The sequence below is a fragment of the Cetorhinus maximus genome, chromosome 11, assembly GCF_964194155.1.
Source record: "Cetorhinus maximus chromosome 11, sCetMax3.hap1.1, whole genome shotgun sequence".
Lineage (NCBI taxonomy): Eukaryota > Metazoa > Chordata > Chondrichthyes > Lamniformes > Cetorhinidae > Cetorhinus > Cetorhinus maximus.
In genome coordinates, this window is record NC_135889.1 from 57,693,271 (window position 1) to 57,705,580 (window position 12,310).

Genomic DNA, 12,310 nt, shown 5'->3' on the forward strand with positions numbered 1-12,310 from the left:
GCAACAGCATAGGTACATCCACTCCAGGAGATGTTGATAGAGAGTTTGACGAGTGATACACTGAGCAAGGTGAGCAGGAGCAGATGAAAATAGCATAAGAAACCGTTGTCCAGAACATTAGCTCAAGTTTGTGATGGTTTAGACCACAGGAGATGCTTTTAAAAAAACAACAGATCCTGAATATGAAATATTCCTGAAGTTATTGCGAGTTTTGCCTAGGATCTTTCACCACAGTCTGCTTACTGTGTGCTGTGTTGATGGACAGAATGGAACAACTACAGTCCAACATGGAAACTCCAGGCTTTGTGAAACAGAGGCCCTCATGGCAGAGACCTGTGACTGGTATTTGCACCTCTCATGAATGCTGAGAGCTTTTTGAGCTCTATGTTCTTCTCAAACTTAACCTTGAAAACACGTGATAGACACACAGCAGCCAGACACCTCACATAGAATCATATAAGCACAGAAAGCGACCATTCTGTCCATTGTGCTTGTGTTGGCTCTTTGAAGGCTATCCAGTCAGTGCCACTCCCCATAGACCTGCAATCTTTTTTTCTTTTCAAGTATATATCTAATTCCCTTGCTGCAGCTACTGGGGGAGACTGCAGATGAAGTAGAAGGTGTGGTTGGAAAGCCTACTTCAGGGTAGAATAGTGTCACAGTTATAGAATTGGATTAACAACTCCAAGGTCCAGAAATGAAACCCTAGCTTGTTGTGAATTTGAATTTGATAAACCTCATAAATTATTGGGAAGAGTCTTGAAAAATTATCAAAATGTCTGGATTGTAGTTAAATATCCGATTGTTTCTCTAATGTCCTTCAGAGAAGGGAACCAACCACTTCGACCCAGTCTGGCCAATGAAGTCTGTTCCATGTACTGCACAGTGCTGTTAAGTGTCTAGTGCTTACTTGAAACATAGGGCTGAATTTTATGGCTGGCGGGGTAGGGGGGGGTGGAGTGGGAGTGGGCACGAGTGGGCGTGGACCAGATTGCCGCCCGCAATCGGGTCCGCGCTGCCATTTTATGTGGGCGGGCCAATTAAGGCCCATCCAGCGTAAATCACAGCTCCCGAGAACAGCAGGAGTGGGTGGGTGGAGGTGGGTCTGCAATGACCACCGGGTCCAATGGGGACCGGGCGGCCTGTTTTAATAAGTTGCTGCAGCCTTTCAAAGGTTGCGAATCATGGCCAGTGGAAGGGCTCAGCAGAGCGCTGCTGGTGAGCAGGCCAGGCAGGAGGGTAGGGTAGGGGGGTACTGTGCCCCTTGTTTTTCCGACAATTGCCTTGCTGCCCTCCTCAAGGAGGTGGCAGCACGGCGGGGGGTCCTGGCCCCCCAGGACAGGAGAAGGAGGCCCCCCCCCGACATGACCAAATATGCCTGGGAGGAGGTGGCAGAGGTGGTGAGCTCCCGTAACGTGGTATGGCGCACCTGGGTCCAGTGTCGCAAGTGATTCAACGGCCTGCTGTGCTCAGGAAGGGCAAGTACCATGTTGGCATTGGTCACTTAACCCAGCAGGTAGGCTTTCCCCCCTGGTGTACCCCCTCAAGTCTCAGTGAAGTGACTGCATTGAATCATTGATGGCATGTGTCCTTCGCTGGGTGGGCCAGCAGACATTGCCCATGTTGAAGTCACCCTGAGAGGGTGGTGGAGAGATGGGTTCTGCCCTCACAGCATCACTGAGACCCACATTACTGTTTTGGGGGCAACCTGGAGGATCTCCACCTAGGTGCAGTGCTGGAACTCCGGGACATGTCCAAGTCAGGGTGATGACATCCTGGGAGGGGAGCTTCAAGGTGATGTGGCACCAATCGACCTGCTGTCCTCTGCGCTCCACATGCTTGCGCCTCCTTGCAATGGAAGGTTAGACCGTGCGGCATCTAATGTGATGTAGGCGGCATTTGGCCAAGGGGGTGGGGGGAGGGGGAGCAGGCCTGGCATCTTTGTGTGAGTGTTCGGCAGCAGTGGGGTGAGGAGGTTCTGGAGCCCTGCAATGTCCCACTCTGGTTGGGGTCGGCCGTCCGCGAAGAGAGTCCAGGTACAAGTAGCACTGATCAATGCTCTTCTCTCCTTTTCACGCACATAATGCAGCCCAGCAGGTGAGGACTGGAGGAGGGCCAGCCCAAGTGGTGATGCTTACCCGCTTCGAGCAGGAGGCCCTACATTTGGAGAGGCGCCATACGCCCAGGTCCACCAGTGTCGGTGAGGCTGGGGTGCCATGGGCAGGTATGTTTACCCATCAGTGAGGTCACCATTGTTCTCCCAGCAGCCATGGCAGTGCTGAATGTTCAGTGATTGAAGTTTGCAACATGGCTTGACCATTGCTTATGGAAGGATGAGCGCACAATGATCCGGGGGACAGGGATGCACATTGACATTGTCTCCACGTTAACTGGTCCAATGTCCTTGTTCTCCATTTCAGCATCAGCGGAGCAGGGCTGGGCGGAGGAGCAGCAGAGGCCACCTCTCACGCCTGAGGGCCCTGAAGTCTCACCAGCGTCACACCATCTCTGCCAGGCAGGCACCAGCACAGACACTAGCACCTCGGTGGGAATTAGAACATCAGCTAGTGTCCCGGGGCACAGCAGTTAGGGCATTTCACAATCGCTGGAGGAGCTGGAAGAGACAGAGTGCCCATGGCACCAGCAGTCAGAGGATTGCAGGGGACCAGGCACATGCTCAGTCGCTGCCTGATGATGTGTCTCTGGAGTCGTCCGCGATGCAGCAAGTGCAGGAAATGCGGCTGGGTGTGCGGGAGCACCTGGGGGAGATACATGATGCTGTGCTTAGCTTGGTGTCCGTGGTGGAGGAGTCAACGTGGACTATCGCCGAAGCAATGAGCCTCATGTCCGAGCGCCATGCGTTCTCCATGGAGAGAGTGGCAACTCTCATGGAGAGTTTCCTCCAGGAAACTCATCAGGGCTTCCTGGGGATGTGCTCGGACCAGCAAGCCCTCACATCGGCATTGACTTCAGCTGGTCAGTGCCAGCGTAGGAGATGGTCTGGGCACCAAGTTTCCCAGCACGCCCACCCAACGAAATATCACGAAGGCGCGCGGTGACGTCAGGATGCTCGCCCAATGTCACCGCACGTCATTTTATGCGCGTGTGTGCGGGGCCCGACCCGCACGCCAACAGGAAAATTCTGCCCATATTGTTATGAACTACAGAAGGAAGAAGGTTGAATGCTAACAGGGCGAATAAGACTCCAGTCCCATGATATAATGTTGACTCTTAATGCCTTCAGAGTAACTAGAGATGGTCAAGAAATGTGACTTTGCCTTATTCTAATGAGAAACAGTAACAGTCTGGCACATCTGAGCCTAAGAAATGGACCAGATCTAATACAGCCATCTCAACTTCTGGTTGAGTCCTTCATCAAGTTATCCTACTAATTAAATGATATTTCTTGCTAAATTCTTGGGAAAGGTTCCATTGGCATTATTCTGGTTATGATAGCACATATATATTTTCCTTCATGCCAATACAAAATACATTTGAGCCAGGTGTGACTTTAATCTCTGGTGTTGCTGTTTAAACCCTTTGATGTGCTGAAAGCATTTGCTGTCTTCACACTTTCAACCCTGAGTTGCCTGTTACTAAATACGTGGACTTGATGGATTTTTCATTGACAATTAGCTACATCACGAAGAGAGATTTCCGCCAAACAGACAGGTACAATTGATTAAATTTAGGCAATCTGTGGCAGAGAATTTATTCACATGGCATTAAATGTTGTAGACTGTGTGAAAATCACTGCATAATTCACTTTCCCATTGTAGATGGTGGACGCTTCAGCAACATACACTTTTTAACCGCAAGTTAAATTCAAAAACTCAGAACAATAATGGGATTTAGAGTGTTATCTGTTATGCCTTGGCTGACTGCTAGATGATAATCTGGTTTTGCAGTAAATCTTCCATTCGATTGTTCCACACAATGTGCCAGCATTGATTAAAATGACTGGAATGCTAAATAAGGTCTACCAGAATCAGCTCTCAGTCAGCCACCGTCCACGTTCTGACACCCAGTTGTGCATTGCACAGGGTTTAATATGAAGGGGCCAGATTTTTGTTCATTACATTGTCAAAAAAAAGCATCAATCAATAATACCATATAACTGTACCCTAAGCTGTGGCACTATGATTCATCTAATACAAAAAAATTAGAGCTTAAGGCACCTTGGCGGAAAAATTCAATTACTCTTTTTTTTGGGGCACAGGAGTCACGATTGTCCTGTTGAGGCAGGCCGCAGATAAACTTTGTGCTGCCTCCTTATTTCAATGATTTCTGAATTCTCAAACCCCACCTCACCCTTGTCCTGCTATCCAGCACGCACAACAGGGGGCCCAGGCGTGTGCTAACACATGTTACAGCTGGGCTGCAGGTCTTAAAGGCAGTCTACTCCTTTTAAAGGGGAGCATTCATTATACAGAAGCTGCTGCTGACTGTGTTAAGGAATTTAGTACAATGAGAAGCGCAGAAAATGGAATTGCAAGCAAGAGGGAAGGCTTCCAGGTTTTCTGATACAGTGCTGGGGACATTACTATAGGGGGGTGGAATGGAGGAAAGAAATGATGTTTCCGTAGGCCCTCAATGCAAATCCTGAGAAAGGAATGGGTGCAGGTGGCCAGGTAGATTAGAGACTATCTCAAGGACTTGTCAGCAGTGCCACAAGAAGTTCAATGGCCTCACATGGGTGGTCAAGGCCAGTGAATACCTATAAGGTGCTGCAGAAAGACAAGATGGAAATTAATGAGCTGCTTTTCCTGGTAGCTGTAGATTGCCCATGTTTCACAGCCATACAATAAGGTGCTGAGTACACAGTGTGCTTATAAACCATCACCTTGGACCTAAGAGTCAGCTTTGTGCTATCCCTTGCATGTTTCTTGAGTTGGCTAAAGTGCATAGCTACTGTCCCAATGCGTTTATCTAGCACTGCATCAAGTGGGACAGATCATCTGTCACTGTGAACCCACGGTAGCAGAATTTGCTAACCACTTCAAGTGGGGTGTATTTAGTGTGATTGGGGACAGAGATGCAATACCATGTCCCATAACCATGGTTTTCTTGATGCTTATATTCAGGGAGAACAAGCTACGGGCATGGGAGAGATAGTCCATGAGTCTTTGTAGCTGAGTTTCCGTGTGGGTGACTAGCACAGCATTGTCAGGGTAGAGGAGCTCCCTAACCAGGACATGATGTGTTCTTGACTTTGTTTTCAGTCTTGATAAATAATAGAGCTTGCCATATGACTAGTGTGCAAATAGACTCCTTCCCTACCTGCAGGGAAGGTGAAGGTCAGGAGCATGGACAAGAAGATACCAAGCAAAGTGAAGGTGATGACACAGTCATGTTTCACTTCATTCTTTATTATGAAACTGTCAGAAGTGGAGCCATCAAACTGTACCGTGCAGTGCATGCTGTCATGGGAGAAGTGGATGAGACTGAGGAGCTTTGATGAGTAGCCAATTTTCCACAAAATCTTGTGGTGTCGAATGCCTTTGTGAGATCTATGAAAGTAAAGTAAAGGGGTACACCCTGGAGTTCCCTACACTTCCCTTGTGGCTGGCTTATGGAGAAGATCATGTCCAAAGTAGATCTGCTGTCTAGGAAACTGCACTGCGCTTCCGGGTACACTTGGTCTGCTGAGTAGATGGAATCCTTTAAGTATGAGCCTAGCAAAGGTTTTCCCTGCGTCGCTGAGAAGTGAGATGCCCTGTAATTGTTGCAGTCTCCTCTGTCACCTTTGTTTTTGTATAGTGTGAGGAGTTTGGCATCACACATCTCGTGTGGAATAGAGCCTTCTTTCCAGCAGCAGAGAAGGAGAAGGTCATAAAGTTGTGGCAATAGATGGGACTCTCCATGCTTGAGCAGTTCGACTGGGATTCGATCCTTGTCGGGTGCCTTCCTGATCGTTAGGTGGTCTATGGCCTTCTTGCGCTCAAGTGATGTGGGTTCTTCATCTAACTCATCCATGGCAGGAAGCTGTGGGAGAGCATCGAGCATGGACTGGGAGAGCTCCAACTCACAGGAGAACAGCTCACAGTAACGCTCAGCCCAGTGGGGTCTGTGTACTTCTGCCGGTGAGTACATCACCATCTGCCAACTTCAGGGGAGCAACTTTGGTGATGGCAGGATCCAACGCCCTTTTGATCCCTTTGGACATGGCTCATAGATTTCCATTGTCACAGGCAGCTTGGATTTCTTGACATAAGTTGATCCAATGTTTATTTGTGCAGTATCTCCCTGACTTTTGCGCAGCACCATTATTTGAACTGACAATCACCAGCTCAGATACTGGCACTGCACATAACCTAGAGAAAGGAAAGATGAAAGGCATGCACTTCCGTAGCGCCCTTCATGATCACAGAATGTACCAAAGTGTTTTAAAGCTGATGAAGTTTTTTTGAAGTGAAGTCACTGTTTTAGTGTAGGAAACATAGCAGCTAATTTACATACAGCAAGCTCCTGTAAACAGCAGTGTGATAATGGCTAGATAATCCGTTTTTAAGGTGTAAACTGAGGAATAAATATTGGGCCAGGACAATGGGGATAACTCCCCTGCTCTTCTTCAAAGGAGTGTACAGGGTCTTTTACAGTCACCTGAGAGGACAAGTGAGACCATTGCTTAACATCGCACCTGATTGCATTTGACTTTTGTGCTCAACTCCTGGAGTGAGACTTGAATCCAGAACCTTGTGACTGAGAAGTGAGTGTGCTACCAGCAGAGCCACAGCTGACACTATTATTGGATTTGCTATTGGATAAAGTTGTTATGGAATAGTTTTGTATTGGTGGCTTTTATTTCAGGATTTTGTCTGAGATGATGCTGTGATGGCCTGTAGTAGGTGGATTGAAAGGTGGGGAATTGTGGAGCAATGATGACGATGGCACATAGCGTGGCATCTCCTGGGGAATCAGACTCAGAGTAGGTACTCATGGACAGAGGTCCACAGCAAAGAGGTCTCAGATGTTTCCTCATTATCCCCTCCTCTTCCCCTTCCTCCTCTTCCCCCTTATCCTCCATCTCTTCTTCCTCTTCCCAAGCTGACCTCCAAATGCAGGGTGGCAAGGGCTGCGTACCCATGATTGCAAGGTTGTGGAGGATGTAGCAGATTACCATGACGACCTTGGGCATATGCCCTGGTGGGTACAGGAGGGCTCCCCACAAGCAGTTGAGGCAGTGGAACTGTTTCTTTAGGATGTCAGTGGTTTGCTTGACAATGTTCCTGATGGCCATATGGCTTTTATTATATCTGTGGTGGCCTTGTATGGTCGGGTGGCCAAGGGGAGTCGTGAACTAGATGTGCAGTGAGTATCCCTTGTCACCAAGCTCTCAGCATCTGGTTCATTGTGGTTGTCAAAAGACTGCTGGAATGGCTGACTGCCTCAGGATGAAAGCATCATGGCTGCTGCCAGGAAAGAGGGCATTCACTGACGTTATGTTCTGTGGATGGCTGTACATTCAATACACGTTGATGGGGTGGTTTAGGAACATCTCCTTGTTAACATATTTGGCCCACGGAGACATGTGCGTGCAGCTGACAGCTCCCTGGCCATTGGGGATCCCGCTACCTTGGCAAAGCCATGTGCCTATTCCTCTTGCTTCCCTCCAGTTAGAGAGAAGACCATGAAGTTCCTTCTCCTGGTGTACAGGGCCTCTCTCACCTCCCCCATGCAGTGATGGATGGCAAACTGTGAAATGTTAGCTATGTCACCTGGTCCCATTGAAGGATGCACTGCTGTATAAATTGAGAATCATAGGTTTAATATTTAATTGTTCTATTGTTCAGTGTTTGATTATGTGTGTCTGTTGACTCTTCTCAGTTCTGTGTGCTGTTAGTCAAGCCCGGGTGTGATTACTGCGAAAGAGAAAATCATATCAAACAGTAAGCCAGTAAGCTTGTGACTGTAGATGTTTTAAAAGCACTGCGAATAAAACTCCTGTTTAGACATAGGAACTGGTGTCATCTCTGCATATCTCCGAGGCACAAAACACAATAACTGGCAGTGCCACTCTGGCCCTGCTGTAGGTCCTGTTGAAGGAGGTGGTACAGTTCAGTGACCTCACCCTTGCTGAATTGTGTAGCAGACATTGCTCCTGGCTGAGGTGGAGGTAGGACTAGTGCTCCATTGAAGACCCTTGGTGTGTAGGGCCTGCTGTTCACAGGCATCCTCTTGTTCTCTCTATGCACAGTTTCCTCTCTGCTATCTGTCATGTTTCAGACTGAGAGACATTAGCCCCCGTAACTCTATCAGGCTTTCTGTACATAAGGTAGTAAATTCCTCTGACCTCCCTGTCAGGATGCATCAATACTCCCTTCAAATGACAACAAGTCATCAAAACTCTTCCAAGGACACAGTGCAGTATCTCCACAAATTTTACAACAGCAGTAGTAAGTCAGAAGGAACTCACCTGTAAGCTGGATAGCTGATTTTTTAAACAAAGCTAATGGGTAGGGAATTCCTTGACCACATGTTCAGCTGGGAGTGATTATTAGAGGGCATTAACTGGACTTGTGCTGTCTTATTTGGCAGAATGTGCATCAAATCAGTGTTAGTATTTGATGTAATGATCTGCCCACTCTTTGCATGCTTCTGGTGTATGCATAGCATGCCCGCATGCCCACACTAACGCCAACGCAAACATGGGGTGCTGCGTGGGCTATGTTACCCTGGCTTCTGTAGCACCGGCTACAGTGGTAATGCAGACCTGAATGTTGTGGCTCAGAAGCGAAATGACTTGATCCACAGCTTAATTTCTTTGGAAAGTGGGTGAAGACATTGAAGATATTGGGGGCAAATTACCTGGTCATTTCCAGGGTATTTCCAGCACATAATTAGGGCAAGTAAATTTTGGCGACAGGAAAATTAAGTGAGAGCCGTTCCTGCCATTTCTTACCCTGAGCTATCTTGCATTTTTGGTCCTTCTCCAAACTGCCCAAGTCCGAAGTGCCCAAATGTAAGTGCACAGTAATGAAGGTAGTCGCACTGCAGCTCCAAGTTTCCTGTTTTCACACATACAATGAACTCAGGGTTAACTTAGATGGAGAATTATAAGGTGCAAATATTGTGAAAATCACTTGATACAGCTGGAAATGATGGGCTGGATCTTCCATGGAATGGCAATCACCATCGGAGTGCTTCTGGTGCTAATTTCTTAACATACACTGGAGTTCCACATTTCTCACCCGGACTTCAGACCCAGGCCTGCTGAGAAATGTGGGGTGTAGCTGCTCCTGGAGCTTTCATGGTAGCATAGAAGCGCCGGGGAAAGTAAATCCAAGGCCCCCTTTTACAGCACTGGCTGCCATATTTCAGTAAGTTTAAATGGCCCTTTGTTTAAAAGCCACGTTGACAAGCTAGGAGAGAAGGTAAGTGTGTAATGTATGTGAGTGAGGGGTTAGGTTGGGTCGGGGTGGGTTGGGCAGAGACTAGGAGGTCGGGGGGAGTCGGGGAGGTCAGGGGGGTCGGTTAGTCAGGTGGGTTGGGTGATTGGGGGTCAGGGTAGTTGGGAGGTAGTCAGGGGGGTGGGAGTAGTTGGGGGGTCGGGGGGGGCGTATTCAGGTGGTCAGGGGGGTTGGGATGGTGGGGGTAGTCAGTGGGTGGGGTGGTTGGGTGGTGGTGGAAACAGTCGGATGGTGGGGGGGTTGGGGGGGTAGTCAGGGGGTAGGGGGGGTCAAGGGATGAGGGTTCCAATGGGGAGTCAGGGGGTCAGTAGTATAGTTACACAGGAGTTAGAACTGGTTTTAATCCTTCTAATTTTCCCTGTGTAACTATTCCGGTAAGTGAGCTAGAACCACCTGAAGTCTCTGACTTTAAATCAGAGTTTCAGAAGGTTCCAGACACAGGGTAATTGATCAACAGAAGTTGAAACTTTCTGGGCAATTCCTGTGCAGTCCTTGCATTGGGACTTCCAAAGGGTCCCCCAGTGCATCTTCCAGGGTACCTCCGCAGTATGACTGGAAGATCTTGGCCGATGAGTCTGAAGAGTCTGGAGAATTTGACTGGCAATTCCTGCAGCTGCGAAATATTTTGTGCAGTGAATGTTATGCGTTGTTTGAGGGATTAATCTTGATCATTGGGAGAACTCCTCTGTACCTCTTTTAATAATGCATGGGATCTTTTACATTACCCCAGAAGGCAGATGGGACCTCAGCTTAACGTCTCATTTAAAAACGGCACCCTTGACAATGCTGAACTCCCTCAGTACTACAAAGAAGTGCCAGCCTAGATAGAGTATGATGGCTAGCTGTGAATGTTACTTAGACCATTGAGATGAAGCAGATAATTTTGGACTGAGATATCCAAATAACAGTACTACATTCAGCTGTGAAGGTGTGCTATATAATTCTGCCTCTCCACTGTCTAACTGCAGTGGCCAATTAATGTATCTCCTATTCTTCATGGGCTGGGTCTTCAGCATCAGCAGAACATTGCCTGGGGCATCCACCATCAGTCTTTCATGATTTCAAAAGTTATGAAGTACATAATGTGCTACCACAACTTGAGACGACGCTGGGTTCATACTGCAAAGCACTCCTTGGTCTTGTCCAGGTACTGCAACCCTCTCCTGAACATTCCAATAGCTTGTACATTCTTATCCTTGCCTTGTACTTATATATGGTTCACTGTAACATTCCTCTGCAGCATTGATAGTTGTACCGAGACATAGGCCATGGGAGTCTGTGGTGTTCCTCGTATCCAGCATCCTGGCCTTTATTCCTACAGTTGAAATAGAGCTGAGACATTGGACTGACAAAGCATAAGAGCTCCCAGCATGTCAAAATCCTATGCCCGTCATCACACATTGAGGAAATACATGCTTTTGAAACTCACATAAATATGGGGGTTAACCTTTGTAGTTTGTAGTGCCATTGTGATGCAATTGTAGACTTTGACAGCCCTGGGAAATTCTGAAAAAATTGATGAATTTTTTCATTTTCTGTCTGGGAGGTCCATTGAATTGTCTAAATTGAGATACCCTGGTAAGGTGGGCAATGGCAACTTGCCTTTTAGAGAAGTGTGCAGCAAATCAGTGTCTCCTTGAATCAGCCTTGGTGTGAAGATTGAGAGCTGTTGGTCACTTTCTCTTCCATTGTCGAGATTGTCTGTGCTGTAGACCTTGGTTGTAGATCAGGCAGCAGGCAGGAATGAGGCTCCTCCAAAGCTTCATGATGAGAACCCAGCCACCTAAGACAGAGCACCTGGGAAAGATTTCGGAATGTGTGCCTGTGTCTATACATCATATGGGATGAGAAGCATTGTGATGGTCCAGATCTTCTATGGTGGTATTTGGTTAATCTGGTTTCGTTTGCAACATTCTGCTACCTGTCTTCCTCCAGGATATCCTACCCTAAATTGATCATTTGCATGTGGCTGCTACTAAAGAAGCAAACTCTAACCTGCCATGAAATTAAAATAGATCGCATTTATACATTGGCAATTCTGGAGTGGAATCCAAATCTACATCTGGGCCAGTCAAAAATCCTAACCCACAAGGTGTAATTAGCAACTTCTGCACTCCCAAACCAAGGGATTTCAGGACCATTAGTTCTTGTTGCAAGTATTCCCTTGTCCAGTATAAAATTTAATCTCTTGTACTCTATCCTGTTTCCCAGACATGGGCCTTGTCATTTGAATGAATTTTCAATGTGACAACAGTTACTTTACTTGAAAAGTAATTTATTGTATGAAGCACTTTGAGATGTTTCAATGTAAGAAGCTACCAGATAAATGCAAGTATTGGGTTATTAACTTATGTTCATAAAATTCAAAGCATTTTGTTATGTATTGTTGGTTTACAGCAAGTTAACTTAACCCAAATCATTCTTCTGCAAGTTAACAATTTGCCACAACATGAGATTCTAGGATTATCTGGAAACACATAATATGGGATAATTAAGTCAGTTCTGTTGTCTTTATTTTATCAAACAGATACCGCAGTCTTTGAAAGTATTGCATACTGCAAAACAACTCAGAAATGAGCACACCTTCTGTAAACGAAGAACTTCCACAAGCAATCTTGCAGAACCACAGGAGGCTTAAAGCCATTGAATTATTGTGAAGATCACAGATGTCATTGGGTTTCTGGTTCTAATCATTCAACATACACCCTGTCAATGAGGAGGCCATTTACTGGGGACACAACGCACTCCCAATCAATTCTTGAGCTGAGCGACTAACCCATTATATAATCAACATCTGTGCCTGCAGACATATCAGAACTCACGTCATTCATATTCTACAGACATTTAATTGCCTTGATGCTTAAAGTGAGATGCAGACCACATTTTAATTAAGATGGGCA